Genomic DNA, 13,563 nt, shown 5'->3' on the forward strand with positions numbered 1-13,563 from the left:
CTGTTGGCTTTTAAAAAATACTTTAAAAAATAAAAATAAGTAAAATAATATCTTGGCAAACCCTCTGGGGGGAAAAACGCTGACTTCTGAGATTAGCTATTAGATGCAGTTTCTGATGTCATTTCAAAACTTCATTCCAAGCTCAATTTTACAAAAATAATCATCAAACTCCCCCGCCGAGGACTCACATAACTTACGAGGCTCACTGCAAATGGAATGTTTGGGCCTTTTTGTTCATAACTCAGAACAAAAAACACTGTTAAAGATAATAATAGATAAATATTTTTCCTTTAAAAATATGTTATTACTTATAAAACTTAATGGGATAATAGTGACAGATGAGTAATAACAAAAATGTTTTTCAAGAATACTATTTTGGTATAATTATATGTAATACAATAAATAATACAGTATTATTGTGATATCTTGATTGACCATACACTATTTCTGGCTTCATTTACTGCAAATTAATTTCTTAGGTCATCAAATTTCTACAATTAGTGATTTCATTTTTAATGATAGAGTCAAAAGTGACATCAATTGCTTTTGTCTAACAAGGTCACAAATATTTCTTGATACTTTTTAATTTCAAGAAAGATCTTTCTGTTGATGCAACTGTTACTGGAGCTATTAAGAATGTTTTGTAGCCGGTGACAATACTGGGATAAATTTCTGATAAATTATTTTAATATATAAATATTAATATACCTGGAGTTTCTTCTCATAGAACAATTGTCTATAAAAATATAACTCTCCATATAAATCAGTTACAGGTATGTGTGAGTGTGATCTTTAAAATTAAATGTTTTATTTGGGGGTAACTATAGATTAAAATGCAAACTGTAAAAAGTAATAGAGCTGCATCCTTCACCCTAATAGAGCTTCTAATGGCTATAGCTCGCAAAACTCTAAGGCAGTGTCAGGATGTCACAGTCGGGAAGGCGACAGGCACAGCCCGGCAGCCTCATTCATACCTCAGTGCTTCACGCGCACGCCCTTGTGTGTGTGTTTGATTTCATGCAGTTCTAGCGCCCGCGTAGGTTCGTATATTTATCAGCACAGTCAGGATACGGAACAGCTGAATCACAGCGAAGACCCTGCTACTGCCTTTCTCCTGAACTTAATCGTGTGCGATGGCATTTTCACATGTCCTCGGACATTTCCTGGAACTTGCTGAGGCCATACAGGAAACCAAAAGTAGTTCCATGATTTGTATAGAATCCAAAATCCCTGTTTATATCTTCTATTCCTTTATTCTCAATTACAATTTAATTTTTTTTTAAATTGTCTTCCTCGTTAATAATTAACTCTATAGCTTCCCATGAAACCGGAGTTATGTCCCATCAAATGTGCTGATCTTTGAGTGTAACCTGCATTTCTAGGCCGGTGGGTATTTGCTTCACAATGTTGGAGCCGTTTTGAAAACTGGGCACTGCAAACGACGAAGAATTCTAATAAGTCCCTGATTTTGTAGCAATTTATTGACAATATTTACTGCTCGACTTCCGCAGGTACCGCCTTGGAACGTGGGCAGAAGATTTAATGTTTGTGTAGATACTGCAGGGATGGGCTCCTGGGACCCCACCCCCGCCGCCTGGGGGAGCCACGCGTACCCTGCCAGGCGGCCTCTGGGGCAGCCGCCGCTGCAGCGGCCGCCGCCAACCTGCTGAGAGTGGGCTGGGCCCCGCTGGGGACCCACCGCCCAGCCAGCTGAGGCGCGCGCGCCTGCCGGCCCGACCCAGCGTGTGCTCAGCGGCCCCCTGCAGCCTCCACTCTTCCGCGCCCGCGCCCCGCTGTCCCAGAGGATGTCACTTACAAAACACACATGCAAAACTAACGCTCCTGAAATTTCAAGATAGCGGCAGCAGAGCATTCAGCCAAGCTCAAGGTTCTTCTGACAGAGGGTCCTCCAGCAAGTGCAAGGTCCCACCGCACACGCCCGTGAAGCCCTTCCCACCTTTGTCAGATTGACTCGGGCATGATCGGAGCCGTTTAAAGTTATGTCAAAAACAGGGTAAGTATATGTGGATACTGTGTTCAAATTTTAATGGGGTTTTCCAAAATCAAATTTTTAGATTAAAAAATGGAACATGACTTTGGGTGGTAAACACAATGCAATATTCAGATTATGTGTCATAGAAATGTACACTTGAGACCTATATAATCTTACTAGTGTCACTCCAATAAATTTAATAAAAAATAAAGTTGAATTGTCTAATGTGTAGCAGACAGTTCACCTCCAGGTTGGCCTTGGTGTTAATAAACCAGGCCTGGCACAAATAACGTCCCTTTTTTACTACAAAATCTCTTATTACAAAATCCTAAGTATGTAATGCAGTAACATAACAATGTCACACTCAAGCATACCATATGACATTTTGGGTGAAATCTTCAAATTAAAACTATAACTTATTACACCCATGTTATTACCCTACCAACCACACTGAAGCAGGCGTTACTTCTGCCGGGCCCTGTGTGAGATCCCCTAAGAACTGAACTAATGCTTCTTTATTCTTCTGTATATCTTCACCCTCTTGTGGGTTCCAAAATGGGTTATTAATTAGAAACCCGACGGCCAAACTGATAAGTAACAAAAGTCACGGAGGACAAGTCATGGAGACAACTGATGATTGGATAAGAAAGATACGGTACATGTATGCAGTGGAATACTGCTCAGCCATGCGTAACGATGAACTGTTGCCACTTGCAACAACATGGATGGATCTTGAGAATATCATGCCAAGCAAAATAAGTCAGAAAATGTTAAGAGCTGTATGATTTCACTCATATGTGGGCTATAAAGCTGAAAGCAACAAATGAACAAAACATAAAGCAAACAAAAACTCACAGACACAGACAACAGTAAGGTGGCTACCGGAGGGAAGGGGGATGAGGGGTAGTGGAAGGTGAAGGGGGTCAAGTGTATGGTGATCAAAGAAGATCTGACTTTGGGCGCTGGGCACACAGTGTAATACACAGATCACACATCACAGAACTGTACACTGGAGACTTCTACGGTCTTATTAACCAATGTCACCCCAGTAAATTTAATTTAAAAAGAGTTGGACATGGTGACTTTTAAAAGCCCAACCCTATAAACTTTGGATTTGCATGTGGCCGCAAATAAAATATAACTAGCCCCACTGGGTTGAAAGAGTTAAGTTTCCTAAAGTGAAATTGTTATTCACTTATAAAATGAGGCCAGGCTGCCATCTGTCTATCTATCTATCTATCTATCTATCTAGCCACCCACCCACCAATCTGAAGAGTTTGTCGTAGATCAGCCACACATACGTAAGAGAACGAAGACTGCACTAGGAAACATAGTGAGGGCCAGCCAGAGGGGTGAGGGCGTTTATCAGCACGACAGGAGAAACCATTGAATTTTTCCGCAGGGAGTGATATAGTCTGAGCTGTATTTTAGGAAGACTGGGAAGAACTGTTGAGCAGTTGTTCTCAACTGAGAATGACTTTGTGGAGACAGAGAACATAGTGACTTGCCCAAGGTTACCAAGGTTACATGTCTGTAGGTGGAAGATTCAGTGGTTTGAGCCCAGGCAAGCTGGCTCCAGAGAGCGCGCTATTATAACCACTACATGATACTGCTCCTGACTTTATAAACCTACCATGTTTATAATTTCAGGCAAACTATTAAGGCTGAAAAACTGATCAGCCCACACCTCTCATTTACACTTTTACTTAACGTAGTAAATTAAAATAAGGCAAAGAGGAGACCTAAAGAAAGAAAAGCTAGGATCTGAGAAGGTTTTATGAAAATCCAGGAATGTTTCTATTCTCCATAGACCACATTTCTTTTATATGTGACTGTTCTCATCTCATCTTTTAAAAATGACCCTATTATACTTCAGTCTACATCAATAATAATAACATGAATGGGAGACCGTATACTTCAAGGGCTTTTCCATATGATCTAAATATTACCCACTTACATATAAATTGAATCCTACTGAATGTAAACAACGCTACCTGTGAACTCTGATTTAATTAGGGTTTATCTTGCTTTTAATTTTAGGTAATGTTTTGTCAGTGAATTACTCATTATAGATAAATTTCTTATTCAAAATTGTTTACTCATTTAATTCAGTACATCACCAAGGCATCACTGAAATTAATTTTTTTTTTTTTTGAGGAAAGCATTTTAAGCCAAATTAACAGCAACAAATGTAAGTAAATTTTATTATTCCGTTTGGGAATTTTCCTATGGGAAAAAAATATTTTTGAGCTTTCTCCAGGTTTAACTTAAACTACTTTCTAGACATCTCTTTTGATACCCTGTTTGTGATGTTACTGAATTGTGGGCTAGGGCGAAGGGATTTGACAAAAAAAAAAAGTTTATTCTAGAGTGTCCTTAAATCTACTGACTTAGGTCATTCAAACTTAATTAAGTCATTCAGTGACCTACCATAAGAGCAAAAGTTCTCCATTTCACCACCGTCTTTCACATGAACTGAATTTTTTGTTAATTTAGAAGCCCAAATATTTCATTATTGAATACCTTAATTAATTCTTCTTTATCACTTGAAAGCAAATATGAGTATAAATCGCTTAGGTAGGGAAAATTTTGGCAAAATCCAAAACATGGAACTTAGCGACGCAGCATCCATTCATCAACTGCCAGCTGTGTTGGACTCAGAGAGACGGCGCAGTGGTGGAACAGAAGGCCAGGCAGAGAGCGCGCTCCACAGAGCCAGGTTAGCGAACCTGGACCCCATGTTCTCTTTCCTTCCTCGGTCATCGACTAAGTCATCGCCTGTATCAGTTACAGCAATGCCAACCAGATAGAAAGCTGCATTAAGACGTTCTCCAGAAAATAAATAGAGCAGGGCAGGCTCTGCCTGAAGGCACAAGAAATAGAGCATAAGAAGCTGTCAATCCCAAAGAATTCCAGTTCGCTGACTGTGCCACTTCATCTGGACATAAGAGGATAGGCAGGGTATCGACCACTGTTTCCCATTGATTCCACAGGGTAACATGGGCTACCATGGGCTGACTGTGAACAGGCTTTGGGAGCAAGCTCTACACTGATCAGGGATTGCAGTGGAATTACCACTGTGTTTAAGTATTAATTTGAGATTTTTTTGTGCTTTGAAATACATCCCTTAGAAATATCATATGTATATACTTATTATAAACAAAAATATTTAAGAAACATCCCCAAGGACGTTTCTACCCTAATCAAATGAGACATTATTTGTGACTTTTTGTCAGACATCACAGCGATAATGTCAATGGGGAGAAACGTGGAGCAGAACTCAGTGAGGCCACGTTAAACTGAACCGCTCTGTATGGACACTAATCAGGAGGAATGTTCCTATTCAGTGGGGAATTTAGAAATGTAGTAGGAAGTACTGACTTATGTCCTTCAAGTCACATGACAGAAGCTCTTGAATTCTTGGCATATGAGTATATATTTATATCCTTGACAGCAATATCTCCAAATAATGTAAATGCCATGATTTCTAGCAATAACACTTTAAAATAATTAGATGTACAATTAAATGTATTTTTTTTTTAGTTGGAGAAATTTAATTTTCTCATTTGTAGTGTTGTGAGCTGCTTGCAAACATTTATACCTGTGACAACAACCCTTTTGCATTATGGGGGTGTTCAAACAGTTTTCAGGAGTAAAATAAAAAGTTAGTGCAGAACTAAATTTTTGTTGCCATATAATAAATGATGTCTGATCATTTAGAGATTGGTCTAGACTTGTTTTCTGGGCTATTAATCCCTTGAGTTCTAAGTGTACTTTTTCCTGCTTCAATAATGATGATAAAATAAAAAATTTTCATTAAGTAGACTTGTAAATTAAAATTCAACGATGCTTGAGACCATGAATATTCTTCTTATACTTCTCTTAACGTTGGTGCATTATTTTAAAATAAAAATGAAACAAATCAATAAATTATTTTTTAAAATTTATTGTGTATATTAACCCATTTTTTTGTACTAAGAGTTCATTAATACTTACTTCTTAGAGAAAGGCCCCAAATCAGATACTACTTCAAGATTTTTAAGTTAGTTTTTCAATTATAATTAGTATTTCAAGCAAAATATTTTCATTGGTTATTTCTTTTCTTATTTGTGCAAGTAAATAGAAGCAAATATATTTTACAAATTTTTGCACATATAAGTATTAGTAAATATATATAATGCATAAATATAAAGAAACAATGGAAGATATTAATATACACTGAACATTTAACTACTTGCAAAATACTATTATACCATCTCATTGCTCCTCATAACATTCCTGAAACCGGATATTGTTCTTAAAGGTAAGGAAGGGGAAACTTAGAAAAACTAAGAAATTTACTCAAAGTCACACACTCGTAGGTGGCAAAGCTGGAATTCAGTCACTGATCAGTTGGACCCACAGTGTAAACCTCCTGTGTTCCAAATATAGTCATATAGTTCATAACCATTTATGTGAGTAAATTCGTGATAATTAGAATGCAGTCATTTCAAGAACTTTAAGAACATAACAGTAGCACAGAAACTTTTTAAAGGGTATGTTTTCATTTCAACCAGTAGAAGGGAACCTCAACTACACCTTTAGGGAACTGAGAGGAAAAAATCGTCTCAGGTTTTCATCAGAGAGAACCCCGGAGGGACAATTCACTGGGGAGTCTGAGGTCAATAAGAGGGTTTGGTCTTACAGCTGTATTTCACGCTTATACCTTCCCATTGGCCAAGAGCTCTCAAAGGGCTCCCCTCCTCCCGCCCTATCCCCACAGCCCGGGCGGCGCCACCTCTCCCGTTCTTTAATCGGAACTGCCCACCGGAAGGGACTCCCCGCCTGAGGCTTCCTCCCCGGAGACTGTGGAAGGCGCACCTGTCGTAGGCTGGCAGGTTCAGTAGGGAACGGCGATCAGGGCTAGGCGTGTTGTCACCTGACACCTGGCCAAAATGAACTAAGCGAGGATGCCACACTTCGGGGGTGCTATTATTTAACATGCACTTTTAAATAAATTGTATGGGTTTTAGGAGAGCGGCTCCGTACTGATGAGCTACCAAATTAAATCATCTCTTTTGATAGCATTCTCAAATTGTTTAACTCTGCTAATTAAATCTAGAGGTTTTAGCATATTGGTAGTGTTAAAAACTACTGAAATTAAAGCGAAAACAAAGAGCCATAATAATCTTTGCTAGGCTCAAATTTCTGCTCTCAATAAAGAAGGCGGCCACGGGAGATGTAAATGAAGCAGGAGCCTTAAGAACATCTTTTCAGCCTGATTATAATGCTTGGGTGGTTATTGTTAATTATGATTTCCACAAATATTTGTTGCCATATAAAAGGATAAGGCATTAGATTTTTTTAAGATAATCTGCATATATGTCAATTTGTATGACAGATGGTGTCATACGTTAGAGGCTTTATGTAATAGTTGACGCATAAAGTGGTTATATATAAAAGAGCTAATAAGTAATGTGTTTAGGTGTTTTCCACTTATAATAGTTCCATAAATGAGGGTCTGAATGTATTAATAGTGTGTGTGCTTTAATTTAACAAACGTATTTATATCACTTTCTACTGCCTTCCACAAGTCCAATCTCTACAAATATATAAATTATAAAAAATTTTATTCAAATCCAATGTTCAGTTAGGCATAACTAAAATAAAGAAAAATTTAAACAATAGAGAAAAGAAATGTGTAAGCTCACAAAAAAACTTACTTTGTATTTGCTTATTTATGCTGACATTAAAAAGAAAACCATTATCCAAAAAGTGAAGCTCTCACCTGATAGACTCTGAAATCCTACCTTTTAGTGGTAGAATTTGCCATTCATGGATAACATATCCATGTAATTTTGATGGTACAATAAACAAACTTCTCTTTTTCTTTTTCTATTTGGATTTGCCACCGTGCCTGGGTTTCCACTACCAGAGGTAAGAAGGGGTAGTGAAGTAAGGAGTGACTCATTAAACATTTGTTGTCCTATGGTAGATTGACTCATGTTTATATTTTCATAGGAACTGTACAGGACCATAGCAAAATTTTATTTTATCCTTTTTATGAGCAAGCTGAGTTTCAGAATTTGCATGATCATAAGATGAAACTAAAAATGTAAGTAAATAAATACATGCATACCTAAATATATTCAGAGTGCACAACTTTGTTTTTATCTCATAAGCGAGGAACTATGTACCTAAGGTCTCACCTGGTTTGTTTAAGAATTAAAAAACAAAAACAAAAAACCCTTCATTTCTCTAAATGCCTGAAAGTATCCCTTTCACTGTATTTGCATAATCACAGTAATAACCATAACACCACCACCAACAAAAGCATCGAGTTCAGTTTATATAGATTTCTTACAATAAGAATCTAATTTGACTTGGTGAGTGTCACAAGAACCTTATAGTAGCTAGAACAGCCTTCATTATGTTCATTTCACTGAGAATGATGAAGTTCAAAGTTTCTTTACTTGCCCACAGCCTCATGCTAAGAAGCACTGTCTCTCCATTGCAAATACAGTGTGTTTTAAACTGCACCTTCGTAATTGCCATCCTATACTCTGCACACATAGGAGCTTTTAAGAGGAAAAATCAGCCATGGTCTGGTTAAACCATCTCCATTCTCAAAGCGAGCGCACACGTCAAATTATTACAATGTATCTGGGTAAAATGACACAGATGTCCACTGAGCTCTCTGTACTACTCAACATTGTCACAGGATTATCTATTTCAGGCAAATACACTCTTGTAAGATCAGTGGCAAATTGAACACATGAAAAACCTTCCCCTAGGGTAAAGCTATTTCAATCACTAGTTTGAAAGATAAATGGCACCAGTAAAAATTATTGTGTTACACTAGAAAATACTTTTAAAATTCACCTTTTTTATTTAGAGTGAAGTAATAACTATGCAAATTACCAACAGTACCTGTTACTTAATTCTAAAGGCATGACCTTTCATTGCAGACAAACAAAAAAAACCTTCAATTACACGCTAGGACTTGGTGTATTGATTATGCAATCTAACAAGATAAGCCTAGGAAATCCTCTGCTGTGTAAGGCAGTATAAGAAGCATAAAGTATTGAGCGCTGACAGTTATTTTTAGAAACATGACCCCCAACTTTAAGCTCTTATCCTATGGTGTATATTCTGTGTATTAGTATATACGGCTTCTGTGCCAGACCTACAGCTCTGAGAGAATATTTTGCTTCAACTTCTAAATCCACCTAAGCTTTATACAACCAGAAGCGTTATAATGTGTGGACTCCCAGATCTCAGGCACAGCTTTAAAAAAAATTCAAATACCAAACAGTAGTACTTAAGAGAGTCAAAACCCAACATCTTGATCAGTAGAATCAAAGCAAATACCCTTTTTACTATTACTTAGACAGGTTAAATCCCTAGAGTCTCCGTTGCCTCTGATAAATCAATTCTTCATTCAACATTACATTTGAGAGAGAGAGAGTTAGAGAGAGACATAGAGATTTCTTTTTAATGCTCCAACTACCTTCTTTCAGCCACATCCTTGAATTCAAATATAGACTGATTTGGATATTCACAAGCAAACAAACGATAACACAGAAATAAAAGGATTTAAAACAATCCATTATATTTTCTTATTTTCCTTCCACCCTCCCCTTTTCCAGCTTCTGATTCTACCAGCTTAGAAGAAGACTGGGAAAATGGTAATTCAGACATAATTTCCACTTCTATTTTCTTCAAAATTTTATTGTCATAAAAATACCCATCATTTCTATTTCTGATGAAATCTCAATTTTTAAAAGTTAAAACAAAAATACATGGACCCTTGTCCCATAGCCAACTGTGACATTACCATCCAAAGAACTATGAATGTGAAACTGGATCCCTTTGAACTTCAGTGGATTCCATTTGAAACCCTGCTAATGGGAGTATTCTAGCTATTTTCTCACAGCAAACAGAAGAAAACTAAGGTTATTTTACTTTTAGGAAAGGAGCAGTTTTTACTCTATTTCTGCATGATAAAAAAAAATCACAATAAAAAGGCAAATGCCACCAGAAACGGAGCGTCCCTTAGTCCTCCGGTAGAAGTCTTATTTGTGTCCAGTTCTAGTGTCACGTGACGCCAGCGTCTCTCACACTTCTGACCACTTGCGTGTGGGGCAACATGCCGGTGTGTTCTGAGGGGAGCATGCTTCTTAGAGCAAATCCTGTGAAAGCGCCTCAGGCAGAATGCCGCGTTTGCACACCCGGGCAGGCCAGCCTTAAGGAACACAACCGGGGAGGTCACAGACACCCGTCTTCCTTAGCTCCTGAGACGTGGATGGGCACAACTCTAAGCAACTGGCAAAGCCAGAGAAAGCCTTAACAAGGAACAGCATGTATTTTTCAGTCCACAAAGACTCTCCAGAAATAAAAAGTAAACATTCAAAGCTTAATGATTTCTCTTGTGCATCGCCTCCATGACTCATGCCAGGTTTTCCCAAGCTTGTTGAAAAGGGATTGATCTGCTCCAGTGAGTCAGCAGTCGTCCACCTTCACGTTTCTTTAGCCCCAGTGACCCGGGTTAACAAATCCCCTGTGTGCACCTGGATGTGGGTATATGTGTCTGCCTGGAAGAGGTGAAGCATAGTGGTCTCCCCGTGGACCACCCGTGTGCTGTCCACGGTCGTGGCATAGCACCTGGGTGCCCTGACAGCAGAGACCAGAGCAGCAGGCAGCCTCGGCGAGATGCCTTCTGCCACCCTGCCGATGAAAACTGGGGAGGGAGGCCTCTGCTCAGAAAGCTCTCCCATGTCTTCTTCAAAATGGCTTGAGATTCCCATGAATCTTTGTTTTATGTAAGAAAGCAATGTCAATGACATTGTTCTGGAATGTCATGATGTAAAGGCATTACCTATAAGTACAGTATCCAAAGAGCCTTCTGCCGTGGACTGTAGGTTCCTTGGCTGGTCCCACCAGGGTTCAAGGCTAACACCCAAGACTCTGGCACTGATGAGCGCAGGCCAGCTTGGTGTGGAGAGAGCATGAGAAGCGTCCCCTGGACAAATTCTTTAAGGAAAGACAAGGCTTGAATGCCATATATTCAAAAGGAAATGTGAGAGGCGGGACCTTCCAACTGAAAGGAGACCAGGTGTTTCAGGTGTCTAAGAAGGCTGCAGGTGGACTGTTGCTGCTTTTGTCTGGCCATGGCTTGCCTTTGGCTACCGTGCAAACTGTAGCATGTGGTGAAAATGGAATGGTCCAAAGGACTCTTTTTCATCCTCTATGCTATTGCAGTGAAGGGGCGTGCTGTGTTAGGAGGGCGTCACCCTAGCAGGTTGGCCAAGGATGGAAAATGGATGTGTTGCCATCTGAGGAAAAGAAGAGCTTACAGAAACTTAGAGTAAAAATGAAAAACACCCAAGAGAGTAAACGCCAGAGCACTGACTTCACGATGAAGGTAGAATCTGAGCAGGGAGGTAGGGAGAAGTATCCCAACAGCCGAGGAAGAAAAATTTAAAACCTTTCAACTCAGTTATTTCTATAAATTGACCTGACATGAGTACTGTTGAAACACAGGGTAGCAAAGGAGTGAGACGTACTGACACCCTTTATGAAGCGGCGGGTGCCATGAAAGAATCAATGACAGAGTGACCGTCACGGGGATCAGTCGGCAGTACACGTTAACAATGACATGGCTGCCTGAGGACCCCGATTATGGCGCCAACTGGAAGATACCCGTATTTGATCCTGGTTGTGTATTTTCTCCGTAGTTTGTTAGCTACACCACGCAGGAAAAATTTGCATAAGTAAGATGGATTGGCCCCTGACAAAGTTGGATGGAGAACTTCCGGAGGTAGGAGAAAAGGAGAAAATTTAGTTTTGGGAAACGTAATGCAATCACAGGATAGGAAGGGGCAAGAAATTTGGGTTAGAGGAGTGATCTTTATAACATTAGCCATACAAGAAGATAAAGTATTTCAGAATATATTAAGACATTTCTAAGGACAAATTTGATAGTGAACTAAGGCGCTTTCAAACGCAATCATCTACTAATGGGATTAAATCTTCAAAAAATCGGTTCGTGGTAATGTATCCCTTTAAGGAAGCTGAATTTTTAAAAACTCCTATGGATATAGAATACAAGGCATTAAATCTAAGCTAAAAGCAGAATTCGTATATCTCAAAGCCCAATAATTTGTCTGCAAAGTTTAAGAAAACCATGGAGCTTTGTTGTACCTTCTGGATGTTAATAAATTAGGCCAATTGAAACAGAATGGAGTTCCAGAAAACAAACCCTCACACCCAACTGACCCCCATTCTCCCATCAAAACATAAACCTGAAGACATCGTAGGGGTTCCAACGCCATTCACTACACTAAGCCGATGTTCTTTATATTTCCTACTCACCGTTTGGTACGCTGTGACAGCTGCCACTCCCATCCAGAGCTTAGTTATTCGTTCATCTTGTCTCCTTCCTCCATGCTGCCCCCTCCCACGCAACAACCCACAACCCCCCAACACACCCGGTTTACTGCCAACGCCTTTGCTCCACGCGGTGGCGATGCAGGGAGCAGCCCGCCGAGCTCGGCCTGCTTCCCCGTCCCCACCGAACAGCTGCCCTGGAGAGGAAGTCCGCCCTCCGCCGGGAACGCAGAGAGCCGGTCTCGCCGCTCAGCGGCCCTCCCTCCGCAGCTGTCCGACCCCCAGCGCCAGAGCCCAGGCTGCGCTCTCGCCGCCCTGCTCCGCCTGCCGCTCCCCAGGAAGCCGGGCCCTCTCCTCGGGCCTCTGCAAAGGCGGTTTGCTCGGACTCCACGGCGGGTCTGGACGCCCTCTTTGCTTGGCCACCTCTGCTGGTCTTTCAAGAGGCAGACCGTTTGGTAACAGCGTTCCTCCCAGATGACTGTGTGCCCCCGCCCCCCGCACCTGTGAATCCATTTATCATGCGATTGTACTGTACCGACTATTTGTGTGTCTTTACCAGGTGACCAACCCCCCGCCTACCCCCCCCCCCCCAGGGCAGGGACGCTCTCTAACCATCTTTGTATCATGCATATCCAGCAGCGGCTGATAGGAATAAAATCCTGGAAAAACATATACAAGGTGGGGCTAAAGTCGGGTTACAGTCGTTGAGTACATGGAACACTTTATTCTTGTATTATTATTTATTAATACTTGCATTATTTTCCGCACAAACTGTAATCCTACTTTTGCCCCGCCCTGTGAGTGACTTAATGGCAGTATCCGAGCATTTTTCTGTTCCATGATGGCACCACCGCTGGCTTGACTTGAGTTAGAGTTGAACAGCCTGATGCTTTCACCTGAACCGCAAAGGAGGCCGGAACTTCTCATTAAGATGCAGAGGATTTCCACTGCCATTGAGATGTGAGCTTCAAGTTAAATTAATCAAACAGATGTTTGATCGAATGAAATTAATCAAGCCCTTAGCAGTTTGATCAACTCTTCTCTCAGTTGATATCTGTATAGCAGGTGGCACGAACAACACAGCTTATATTAAAATGCTGACGTAAAAGTGGAAATAACACAGAGCACCCCACGTGCACCGGGCGCTCCTTCCTTCCTTCCCCAGTGCCCGTCCTCCGGACTGACATCCGGCCTCATTTCAG

The 13,563-nt window shown here is 40.4% G+C and overlaps 1 protein-coding gene across 1 annotated transcript in view; it reads right to left on the reverse strand.

The window, feature by feature from the left end:
• Nucleotides 1-13,563, reverse strand: part of HCN1 (hyperpolarization activated cyclic nucleotide gated potassium channel 1) — a 311,369-nt gene that overhangs the window by 92,014 nt on the left and 205,792 nt on the right. The gene's annotated exons all lie outside the window — the stretch shown is intronic.

The sequence above is a fragment of the Pteronotus mesoamericanus genome, unplaced genomic scaffold, assembly GCF_021234165.1.
Source record: "Pteronotus mesoamericanus isolate MK-2021 breed Mesoamerican mustached bat unplaced genomic scaffold, CSHL_Meso_final contig_29, whole genome shotgun sequence".
NCBI lineage: Eukaryota > Metazoa > Chordata > Mammalia > Chiroptera > Mormoopidae > Pteronotus > Pteronotus mesoamericanus.